The sequence below is a fragment of the Myodes glareolus genome, chromosome 5 (assembly GCF_982192425.1).
Source record: "Myodes glareolus chromosome 5, mMyoGla1.1, whole genome shotgun sequence".
Classification (NCBI taxonomy): Eukaryota; Metazoa; Chordata; class Mammalia; order Rodentia; family Cricetidae; genus Myodes; species Myodes glareolus.
In genome coordinates, this window is record NC_142030.1 from 24,794,646 (window position 1) to 24,807,542 (window position 12,897).

General features: G+C 44.0%; 1 pseudogene; it reads right to left on the reverse strand.

The window, feature by feature from the left end:
* Positions 1-3,530: 3,530 nt before the first annotated feature.
* Positions 3,531-4,196, reverse strand: LOC125412335 (ras-related protein Rab-30 pseudogene; annotated as a pseudogene).
* Positions 4,197-12,897: the final 8,701 nt, after the last annotated feature.

Here is a 12,897-nt window from a genome sequence, read left to right on the forward strand (position 1 = left end):
GACATATATTACCATTCCAAGAGGAAGGAGAGGGATCACTCAATGCTGGACCAAAGCAAGACTAAAAACAAATAGGGCAAACTCCAAACTCTGTATCTCCATGTCTGATGTCAAAGAAACCCTTCAGATCTCCAACTCCTTCCAGCTGTGTTGACTGCAGCATACTTGTCTCTCTTGGGCTGGTTCCAGTCCCTGTTAGCAGTTCTCCTTGTCAGACATCCCATGGCTCTGACAACTCCAACATCTTGGGGTCTCCAGGGCAACCCGGGCTTCCCCTTCACAGCTGCACACAATGACCTCTCTGGGCCTCCAGCAAGGACATCCCTGACACACACCTGGCCTCTGCTTTCTTTAGTTTCAGAGGAAGAATCCACAACCCCTGTTTTAAATCCTTGGCTCTAAAGCCAGAATGGCATGGCCAAAGCTGCCAAGCTCTGCTTGCTGGGACTAAAACATTGCCCCTTCATTCAATTACATCTTCACCATTTTTCTCTTTTCCATGGTTTCTTTCATTGCCTAAGTTAGGTTGTCCTGAAACTTGATCTGTAAACTAGGCTGGCCTCTAATTCAGAGATACCCTCTGCCTCTGCCTCTGCCTCTGGAGTGCTGGGATTAAAGGCATGCATCCCCACACTCAGTTCTAAGGCTGGATGGGATCTTGCCTTGAGATAACCACTCCTTTATTTCATTTAACACCGGGCTTCTCTTTTCTCTGTTTCTCTACTTGAACATAAGATTTAGCTCCATTCTACTTCCTGGTGCCCTTTAATCTTTGAACTGTACATTTTGTATTTTTCCTTGCTCAGCTTGTTCCTTTTCATTACAGATCCACATAAGAGTGACCACTAATGACCACAAAACAGAATCATACTAGGCTGTTTTGAGATTTCTTCTGTCAACAGAATTAATCCAGATCTCTTCATGCTAGCCTTGGGCAGGCTTTTTGGACAAGGGCAAAAAGCAGCCACATTCTTCACAAGAATAATCTCTCGCCAATATACTAACATTCTTCTCCTCTGAAACCTCTTGATCCAGGCCCCCACAGTTCAAATCACCTTCAACATCACTGTCTTCCATGCTCCTTCTAGGATTTCTCATTAAATCTGGCTTAAAATGTCTCATTTCTTTTCTAGTCCAAAGTCCCAAAGTGTTCCATATTTCTCCAAACAAAAGCATGGTAAGTCCTATCCCAGCAATACCCCAGTCCCTGGTACCAACTTCTGTCTTAGTCTGTTCTGTTGCTATGAAAAGACATCGTGACCATGACAACTCTTATAAAGTAAAACATTTCATTGAGGCTGACTTACAGTTTCAGAGATTTAGTTTATTGACATCAGGCCAGGAACACCGTAGCATTCAGGCAGACGTGATACTGGAGAAGTAGCTGAGATTTCTATATCTGGATCTGCAGGCAACAGGAAGAGAAAGAGAGAGAGAGAGAGAGAGAGAGAGAGAGAGAGAGAGAGAGAGAGAGAGAGAAAGAGAATCACTGGGCCTGGCTTCTGAAACCCCAAAAGCCTACCCCTAGGACATACTTTTCTCCCACAAGGTCACACCTCCTAACCTCTGTCAAATAGGGCCATTACCTAATAAGTAAGCACCCAAATATGCGAGCCCATGGGGTCATTCCTATTTAAACCACCACTGTGAATTTAAATTATTCAATTTCAAAACCTGGGTGAGTTGTTTTGTTGAGTATTTTAGCAATATATTATATCCAACAGCAGTATGAACTCATTGTGTGGATGAAAATCTCAGTAATGGGTGTTTATTAATTCACAAAAGACATTTTACAGTTCATGTAGGTATGGATGTGTGTAAGCCAGTAGCTTGTCAGTGTGTTTGTTTAATGTCAGAAACAAAGTTATAAAGATTAATTCAGAGAGTTTATTCTCTGTGTAGCCAGAATGTCAAAGCTTACATCTCTCTTTAATTATGCTTTTTACAATTAGTTTCAGGATTCTGTATATGTGCCCTGGTGAGTGTGCTTCATGCAGATCATTTCTATTTATTGGCACATTTCACACTCAGATTCATTGCTCACATTTCATGCTTTACGAACATGACTATGAACTGGTTAATCTTCACTGACGACTGGATTTAGTCTTATCTAGGAGATTGATAGGTGTGTTTGTAAGGATATTTCCTGCTGTAGAAAGACCTGCAGCTTGTAAGCACCCACCTACTGGGGCGTGGCCTTTTTTTTCTTTTTTCTTTTTCCCGAGACTGGGTTTCTCTGTAGCTTTGGAGCCTGTCCTGGAACTAGCTCCTGTAGACCAGGCTGGTCTCGAACTCACAGAGATCCGCCTGCCTCTGCCTCCTGAGTGCTGGGATTAAAAGCATGTGTCACTGACGCACAGCTTGGCCTCTTATACTATATACACAGATGAAAAATCTGGGTCTGTCCCTTTTCTCCTTCCTCTTGCTCCTTTCCGCCGGCTGCTCTTTTTGGATCGTGTGATTCAACCAGTGAAGCGGAGGATTCTGATTTGTGAGTTCACCCCTAAATAAATAGCTATCTATTTCTCAATTCAGAGCTAGTGTGGGATTTCTTTTAAGCGTCCTTTCACCCCTTCACCTGGCGGGTTCCAGCGACACAATTATGTGAGCTGTACTGTTCTTTGCCCACCATGCCCTGTCCACCCTGCCCTATTCATACCACTCTACCCTGTCTACCCTGTCCTGTCCACCATGCCCTTTTCATCCTGCCATGCCCACCATACCCTATCTATCTCCCTCTGCCCAGCCCACCATGCCCTTCCCATCCTACCCTGACCACCATGTCCTGTCTGCCTCGCCCAGCCCACCATGTCCTGCCCACTCTGCCCTCTCCACCACTCTCTGCTGAATCCAGGATCATAAGGAAATCCTTCCTACCTCATTTTTGTTAGGTATTGTTTTTTTTCCTTTTTTTTATTTGTAGGTAATACATCTAAGGGTATCAATGTAGTAAAACATTTGGTCTGTGAAGTACCATAATGATTAGCACCAAAAGGAGTCATGGAGCTTGTATATGTTATTAAACAATGATTTCTACTGTTGGTCATGAGAAGAGTTTCTGTTTTTACATCCCAAAGGTTTTGGAAGTGCTTGTGGACAGAAGAAACAGCACTTTTCAAAATCTCCACGGGGTTAACAATAAGTACCACACAGAGTGGTACTTAGTGGTACTTATCGATAAGTACTTGGCCTTTCCAGTTTTGGTTTACCTGGTAGACAAGAAAACCATGGGCACCAGATAACCACTGAAGTCTAAAGAACAGCCCCATACGCACCCGCTGACACACAGGAGGCCCACAGTACGTGATCCCCTGCACTGTGTTCAGGATTGCATTTTTACTTGCTTTTTTTTTTAAAAAAAAAAAAACAAACAAAAAACCACAAAAAACAAAAAAACAAAAGCAACATGCGCTGCCGATCATGGAGCGCTTATTGCAGTTTTCTCCTTGTCCAATGCCAGACTGCAAAAGGCTGAAACCATTTTGTGTTCTACAGTCAAGGCCCTTGGCCTCCTTGTTTCGTGAGTTCTGTAGCCTACAGGTCCAGATTCCCTAGCAACATACGGCCCACCAAAGCAACTACTGATTCCCTTTGATTCTCTTTGCTTCAGCCTTTAGTTGAAATTACAAGTCAAATAGCTGATGCTTTTCCCCTCTCTGGGTAAGGGAGAAGATACATTGTTCACCAGTGTGTTCTGTCTTGCTTCACTGATGAGCCGGCATGCTAAGTCAAGGAAGGGTTTCTCCACATTATCAGATTCCTTGGCTGAAGTCTTCAGGTAATACACGTTCTGAGCCTCTGAGAATTCCTCTGCCCTCTGCTGGGAGATCTCTCTCCTTCCAGCCAGGTCAATCTTGTTGCCCACTAGCACCGTGATGACCTCATTGCTAGCATACTGTTCTATCTCTCGCAACCACTCAGAAAGGCAACAGAAGGATTCCTCAAATGTCATAGGTAAAGATCAAGGCATGGGCGCTTCACTAATAACTTTGGGTAACTGAACAAAATCTCTCTTGACCTGCAGTGTCCCAGATCTGTAACTTTACTTTTTCACCATTAATCTCCACTGTCTTAATCATAAAGTCCACAATGGTGGCTCCTTGACCTGAGCGAATCGTCAGACTAGGCACGTCTTCCCACTCCAGCATTGCCAACTAAAACAATTTTGACAGGAAATCATAATCTTCCGTACTCATTTACACGGCTGGTTTGGGATTTTTCTACGCACCCCAGGCATAAACAGAAATGATATGTGACTGAGTCACACACGTAAGAGAAGGTGGTGCGTGTCCTAACTCCAAGGACTGCGGTCAGTCCCTGACCTGGTCCTGCAGCTAGCTCCTCAGGGCTCAGCTGGAGCGTGACCAGTCCAGCAGCAGGGGAGGGGGTGGAGGGTGGATCAGGTGTTTTTTTTTTTTTTTTTAAGACAGAGTTCTCTGTGTAAAACACAGCCCTGGATGTCCTGGAACTCACTCTGTAGAGTTCAGGCTGGCCTTGAACTCACAGAGATCCACCTGCCTCTGCCTCTTGAGTGCTGGGAATAAAGGCGTGTGCCACCGCCCAGCTTGTCAAGTATTTTGGTCATAGCAATTGTAAACTGATCACACAATAGCAAAAAATTAATTTTCTATTATTAAAGCTAATAATGACTAACCTCAGGTTATGAATTGAATATGATTGGAGTACCTCTCAGTCTGAGTTCACAAGCCTTTCTTTTTCTTGAACCACTCCACCTTAAATCTTTCTGAAGGTTGTTTATTTTTAACTAGCGTGAAGCAACACCCTCTTTATAAAAAATATAGTTTTAGTCAAATATTAACTATGGCAATTGTGACCTTTGCTAGAACAATCCAGATGAACACTGAGAAGCCTATAAGTGAGAAAAGGTAGGTTTGCCCTACCACACTGGACAGGCAGCGCAACTGAAAGTTCATACCGGAACAGCCAGGTCATGTGACTCTTGCTTAGGGATTTGTATGATGAACGCGTAGATGTTCTTCCTATCCAAAAATATCGTTCATAATAAGAAGAGTATTTTTTAAAGAAAATATTCTCAGATGAACACAGTGATTATGTTTATAATTGTAGCACACAGGAGGCTAAGACAGGAAGTGCTGTCAATTCAAACCCAGGGCCAACCTGGCCTACATGGTGAACTCAGTGTCCGCCTAAGCTAGGGTAAAGCCCATCTCAAAAATAAAAAATAAACAGAAAGAAGAAAGTATTCTCGATGGGATAATTAAGATCCTAGAGCCTAAAGACAAACTTTGAACAAGAAGCCAGGAAATTTTCAGTCATTTTAAAATGAGTTTTGGATAGCAGCCACAGATTGCAAAACCACTGTAATTTTGCAAACTTTATAACTCTAAAGAGAATTAGTTAGCTTTTGTTTGGAGGAAACAATTCAGTGGGCCTTTGGATTATGAAAAGACGATGCATAGACTAGTGCATAGATATGGCAAAGACCAAGTAACTTCTAGAAGCTGTGGAAGTTTAGCGGTAGGTTCCTAACATGCATGAAACCTTGGGTGCTACCACTACCACCACCACCACCGCAGATACACACACGCGTGCGCACAAACACACACACACACACACATGAACACAGGGTTCTCTTACTTTCAAGCAGAGAATGTTAAATGATTTCCTAATTATTCTCCTTGTGGGGACCCCAAAGCCATGGCACAGAGATTATTTTATTTATTTGGATAAATAACCTATGATGCTCTCATGAACAACAAAACCCCACCTGGGTACATCTGGGCTTCAAGTTGTGTTTTTATACAGTTTTGAACTCAGGACTGGTACCCATGTACATTTGAGATCAGTAACTTCTAGGATTGAGTCAAGATCAGATCCTCCCCTTGGCTCCCCAGTGGGGCTTAGAGTCCAGCTAACTAAACTCTCTACCCTCTCAACTTTTCTCCCTTCAGGCTCTGTTCTTTCCCTTCCCTGACTCCAAACTCCCAGATCTAAGAGGTTCCTTAGCCATGGTGAGATTTCAGTTCCAGTGCTGGAGAAGGAAACGCTTTCAGGGTTTGCCTAAGTACTGAGGGAAATGACTCAGATTTTGGCAGTGGTGGCCCCTTCTGCTGGTCTGTGTCTGCTCCTGAGGGGATGGATCCTTCTCTTCTTGGGAAAGTGACGGAGGAGGGTGGGCACTCTGTTCCCAGTTCTGCGCCCCTCCTGCCGATGACTAGCCAATGACTTCTCACCGACTTCACTCCAAAAATGAGCAGAAGCCCAGACGGAAAAGAATAATTACCGCGCCCAGCCCTGCACCCCTGTGGGGACAAAGGCTAAAGAAACAAAACACACATTAAATATCGCGCTTGGTGTGGTTGCTGCTTGCAAAGTGAGGAGTCTGGCAATTGAAGCATTTGGTCTTTCCTGGGCTCATCTTCTATAAATTATATCCTAGCTCTTCCCATAACGAAGGGGAAGTATGACCTCAAATTAAAATTCTTTTCTTTTTTGTTCCAAATTTGTTTTGGTGGAAATCTATCCCACTAGGAGCAATAATCTTTAAACAGAGCATGATGGTGCATGTCTGTAACCTCAGCATCTGGTAGCAGAGGCGAGGGGAGCACTACAAGTCTGGGGTCACAACAAGTTCTAGGATACCCATGGTTACTTAAAGACCATGTCTACACACACACACACACACACACACACACACACACACACACACACACAGGCTCCTGCAGTGGGGAGGGATGGAGAAATGAGGGAACAGGCAATGTGCTACATATGATTAGTATATCTTTCTCTTGGATGGCAATCTAAAATAGACTCAAATATTAAACATGTACACTTTTCTCTGGAGTGGTAGCAGTTGAAAATATTTCTTTTTTTAAAGATTTATTTATTTATTATGTATACAGTATTGTGTCTGCCTGTAGGCCAGAAAAGGGCACCGGATCCCATTACAGATGACTGTGAGCCACCATGTGGTTGCTGGGAATTGAACTCAGGACCTTTGGAAGAGCAGGCAGTGCTCTTAACCACTGAGCCAGCTCTCCAGTCCCAAAAAATATTTCTGAAAGTGAATTTTTCCTGTGCTTTTTCAAAATTTCTTTTAAAAAAAAAGCCCCAGTTTTTCATTATTGTCATCAGCATCACCTGGGTGTTTGAATCAGCTCTCGCTCCGTAGCCCAGGCTAGCCTGCAGCTCTCGCTCCGTAGCCCAGGCTAGCCTGAAACTCATGGTTAGTCTACCATTTCAGTCTCCAAGGGGCTGAGATTACAAGCATGAGCCATGACTCGAGGCTTCCAAATTTCTATTTTTGAGAGTGATGGTGCATGGATAAAATGTCACACTAGAAACCCAGCAGATGCTCAGGACGTCTGCGTCCCCCGTGATCCCCAATGAAAAGATTATTTTTCTAGTTTCCAACAGGAAAAAAATAAAGCCCAAAGTGACATCCTCCAGAGGGACAGGCTTCTGTGATGGACCCAAGCAACTCATACAGTCAAGTCTTCTCAAGCTGCTGGCTGCTGTTCTAAGGGTCCAAGCTTTTACACACACTTCATCTGTATATACCAGAACAGTGCAATGGTGGGAAGTTCTTCCTCCCAGACTGCTCTAAAATCACACATGCGATTAAGGAGAAGCAACTGTTTACAAGTTTGAGGCAAAAACCAAAAGCAAATAGCAAAATTAAGAACATTTAATCTAAAAAAGGGCTGCACTTCTGTCTGAGCATGGAGCCTGTGGTGTTCTTGCCAGGTGCGCCCCCACCTCCCCTTCTACTAGGTGTGTGTGTGTATTTCCCGCCACACACACACACACACACACACACACACACACACACACACACACACCCTTGCAGGACTCGCAGCACAGAACATAAGCTTCCCCTGTTGGCGGGTTCTGGCTTATTTGGGTGGAAAGTGAGAAACATGTTTCAGCAAAAATATGAAAATTTATCAGAAAGGAACGGGTGACCTTTATATTCTGGAAAACTGTGCTTTAAATAATGAAGGCAAGCTAAATATATTCCCGGGTTTAGACATGTGTGAGAAAATTCTTTGCGGCAAGATTGCTTTCAAGAAACACTGAATGTTATAGTTAAAGTAAAATCGGCGCTGTTCCCAGAGGGGCGCAGCAGCAGAAACGCTGTAGGTTCCCAAATGGCGTCAGTGGACAGCAGGCCATGAGACCACGCTGCAGGTCCCCGAGTGATAGCAGGCAGTGGGTCCCATGCAGGGAGTCATGAGGCAGGTGAGAGACAGAGACATGGATAGGCACGCCATGCAGAGTGAGGTTAGATATTTATTTAGTGGATTATGGAAGGGAAGGAGAGAAGGGGGAAGAGGAGAGAAAAGGGATGGAGGGAGGAAGGGAGGGAGGGAGGCAGAGAGAGAGAGACAGAGAGACAGAGAGACAGAGAGAATCAAGGGGGCAGGAAGAGGTGGGGAGAAGAAGGAAGGGCTCAGTCTGGAAGCTGAAGATCAGCAGAGGGGTGTGGGGGTGGGCGGAGCTTGTCTCTTAAAGGGACAGGACAGATCATTACACTGAGGGAAGTGTTTTAGGCTGAAGGAAGTGGCCCAGATGGCAATCCAGAGTCCCAGAAATGGTAACCGTGTGTACAAATAAAACTGAGAAATGGGTTTTCATCTCTTCAATTCTATTTACTTGTTTTTGAGACACAGTCGCAGGTATCTTAGGCTCAGAGTTTATTCATTGTGTAGCCATGGATGACCTTGAGCTTCCTGAACCTCCTAGGTCGGTGCCTGGGTGCTGGGATTACAGTAAGCATCACCACACCCAATTTGTGCAGTGCTAGGGGTTATCCTTGAAGATTCTCTGAAGCCATGGAGAGGAAATGGAACAAATATATAGACTCTTTTTCCTCCAAATTCAGACCCCACTTAAAACCGGTTTGCCTGAGCCTTGCCAAATTCCATACCCACAAGCCCGGCAGTGGTGGCGCACGCCTTTAATCCCAGCACTCGGGAGGCAGAGGCAGGGGATCTGTGTCAGTTCGAGGCCAACCTGGTCTTCAAGAGCTAGTTCCAGGACAGGCTCCAAAGCTACAGAGAAACCCTATCTCAAAAAACAAAACAAGGGCTGGAGAGATGGCTCAGTGGTTAAGAGGTCCACTTCCAGAGGACCTGAGTACAATTCCCAACAATCACATAGTGGCTCACAACCATCTGTAATGAGATCTGGCGTGTGAGCATATATATGCAGGCAGAATGTTGTACACATAACTAACTAACTAACTAACTAGCTAACTAAATCTTTAAAAAAACAAACAAAAAACAAACAAACAAAATAACAAAAACAAATTCCATATCCACTAAATGATTATTGACTACTTGTCAATAGGATGTTGAAGTGCCAGGTGTTTATTTTAGATGTAGATTTACTTTAGAATTCTCATATTTTTTCCTTGTAAGCATCACGCTGTTTATTTCTATCTTGTACCTCTTCTTTCTCCTCCCTTCTCCTCCCTCACAACCCCCCCAACCCGCGTGTTTGTGTGTAGGTAGGAAGTCATCCTTGAATGTCCTTCCTCAAGCACTGTCTACTTGGATTTTTTGTTTGTTTGTTTGTTTTTCAAGACAGAGTTTTTCTGTGTAACATTCCTGGCTGTCCTGGAACCACTTTGTAGACCAGGCTGGCCTCAAAGTCACCGAGATTCGCCTGCCTCTGCCTCCTAAGTGCACCATGACCGACTCGCTCATCTACTTGGAATTTTGAGGTAGGGTTTCTCACTGTGACACGGGGCTTGCTGATTAGGCCAGGCTGGTTGGCCACTGAGCCTCAGGATCTGCCTGTCTCAACTGCCTGTGCCACATGCCTGGGTTTTAACTCCAGCTGCTTTGCTGGGGCAGCAAGGACTTTAACCACCTGAGCCCCAGACCTAGCACCCACGCTTCTTGAGAATCACTGAAAAGGCTCTTTGGCTTCGTTAGTACAGTTAGGATGGGACTCAGTGTCTTATAACATATGTCTAGGAAATAATAGGTACATATCAATTCAGCCAATTCTGGAATAAAATAAGAATAAACCTTTTTTTTTTTTATTCCAAAGGTATTTTTCTGTGCTTAACAAAAGGCAAATTGATATAATTAATGATGGAACTCTGGAACCCTCCCCGCCCCGCAGCAGTAAATGACATTTAGGATGCGGCTTCCTGATGGTTTCTAGATGAAGGGGGCAGAGATGGAGGGATGAAATGTAATCAGTTAATTACGAGAAAAGGGTATTTCCTTTTTTCCTTTTGATTTCAACTTTCACAGTGAGAAACAGCTCAAGCACTTTGTCTACTGTCTCCCGCTAACACAAAGGTCACCATCTTCGCATACGCTGTGCCAGCAACAGCTGCCACGTGAAAAGCTGCATTTGTGTTTTTAGATTTATTAGGAACTTATGAGGAAATTACTACTGCTGTCTGTTAAATTGTGGATTCCAATTCCTTTTAAAGGTCAATAACAAATAATTTTAAAACACTTATTTAGATAAGTGATCATCTATGAATGAAAAAAATCGATAGGACTGATAGGACGTGACTGCTCTTGGCATGGTGGAGGAGAAAGTCTGTTACAGGGATGTGGGAGAGCACAGTCAGAGGCAGGGTATCAGGGAGAGTCCAGAGTGGTCGTGATGTTTGGAGGGTGAGGGAGGGGAAGAGGAAGGGAGAGTGGAACCGCAGCCAGAAGGCAAAGGTACAAAAGAGGAGGTAACTAAAATGTCTGGATGCTATAGGGAAGACCCTCTTGGGGAAGGGCAGCCCAGCTTTTGAGCTAGAAAGTTCAGGGTAGGGGGCAGGGTAAACCAGTCATACCCTGTACCAGGTAGGGACTGAGGGATGCTGGGAGAACCTGGTGGCCAGGTCTGCTTTGGTATGTTAAATAGGCATCTCAGCCATTTGTCCTGGATTTGAAACTTAATCTACAAACAAAATGTCACCTTTTTAGTAGAGTCAAATAAAACCTGACACAATAGAACAGTTTCTAGTGGGAGAAGAAAAAACAAAACAAAACAAAACATGTCCCCCCCACCCCAAGCAAAACAGAAAAGCAAACAAAAAACATTAAAAGGCACACTGGGATTTATAAAAATAGATTAAGCATGAAATTCCTCACATTGTAATTTAATGAGGGTTCTGGTTAAGGGGAAGAAAGTTCTTGTGTTAACTCCCCCACCCTATCTCCGTTCCACGCTTCTTCCCCTACATCTTGGGACAGGAACTAGCTCAGGCTATCCTTCAAGCTTCCATCTTTCTTCCTCAGCCTTCCCACCAGCAAATGACATTGTATCTGGTTTGTACCTCCATTGCAACTTCAGTGAAAGTGAAGTTACCTGGCACAGCGAGGGAACACGCAACAAACCTGCTTAGGAGTTTATTAGATGGGGTATATACAGGCTTGGGGAATTGGTGTGCAGAGAGAGGGGGAAGATGGTGAGTCCAGCTTTTAAAAGCTGCCTAGCGCATGTGCACAGGGGTTTGGTGTGACTATGCTATATGCAGATGATGGGCTCATGCATGCACACAAGGGTCTAGCTGAGTCTTATGTGGATGGAACTACACATGCACGCAAGTGGGTCACATGGGGCCCTTGAGCATTCAGGCAATTGCATGAGGGCTTGTCTGTACATGTATGACTCTAGAACCTGGAAGTGCAGCCTTATTTGTGACTGAATAATTACAGAAAGGATTTAATCTTTTTTAATGGATTAAATCTATTCTGTTTATAGTTTATCATCCATTTATTTTACTTGCAGGTAATACAGTGCAACAAAATTTCTTTCCTTTCAAAGCAAGAATCTAGACAGCCTCCTGGTTGAGAAAGCCTTGTCAGAAATGACTTCTGTGGAGCTGGGCAGTGTGGCGCATAATATTCCTTAAAAAAAATGAATGGCGTGCCCCTGGCAGGATCGCAGAGCAGCCACTAGCCCGGCAGAGACAGCTGTGGGTCCCTGGGGCCATGTGAACAGGCAGCGAGCTCACAGAGTAGGTGGGAGCGCTTCCTGGGCAGGCTGACAGGCTGGTGCTGTCATGCGACCTGGAGAGCAGGCAGCAGATAAAAGGCTTACAAGACATAGTAAATAGATATAAAGCTGAACATAAAGCTGAACATTTATTACTTAAAAGAGAAAGAAAGACAGAGACAGAGAGAAAGAGAGAGATGGAAAAACACGTGTGCACACGCCAAGAGAGAGAAAAGAAAGAGCCTAAGATGGCAATGAGAGGTCAGAAGTCGCTGGGAGTGGGCGTGGCTTGTCCCTTAAAGAGACCAGAGACCAATGCCTTTAATCCTAGCACTTGGGAGGCAGAGGCAGGCAGAACTCTTTAAGTTTGAGGCCATCCTGATCTACAGAGTGAGTTCCAGAGCCAGGCTCCAAAGTTACAGAGAAACTCTGTCTCAAAAAACAAAACAAAACAAAACAAAGCAAAACAAGAAGGAAGGAAGGAAGGAAGGAAGGAAGGAAGGAAGGAAGGAAGGAAGGAAGGAAGGAAGGAAGAGAAAAGAGAAAAGAAAAGAAAAGAAAGAAAAAAGAAATGACTTCTGTATGGTGTTGGGAAGGGTCTGGGTTCACAGACAAAGCAGCTCTCAGTAGTCTTTTCTAAAACTTGTTGCTGGAGATGAGCTCAGCTGGGTCAGGGTGTGGTTTGTAAACACCAAGTCAGGTTTTCAAAAAAACAAATTGTTCCTTTCATTCCTCAGGGGAAGACAGGGAGGGGTAGAATGCTACAAATTATCTGTAAATGCTCTTTTTTAAAGTACTTAAGTATTTAGAATTTCTAGTCTGTAAGGAAAGAAACTGAAGTGTTCATACAAATTCTTAAGTGTGGTAGCCCAGAGGGTGTTTCCCTTATTTTCCTTCTTCCCTCTTCTTTTCCCTTTTATATATTTAAAGTTCTATGTTTATAATGCTTATGTA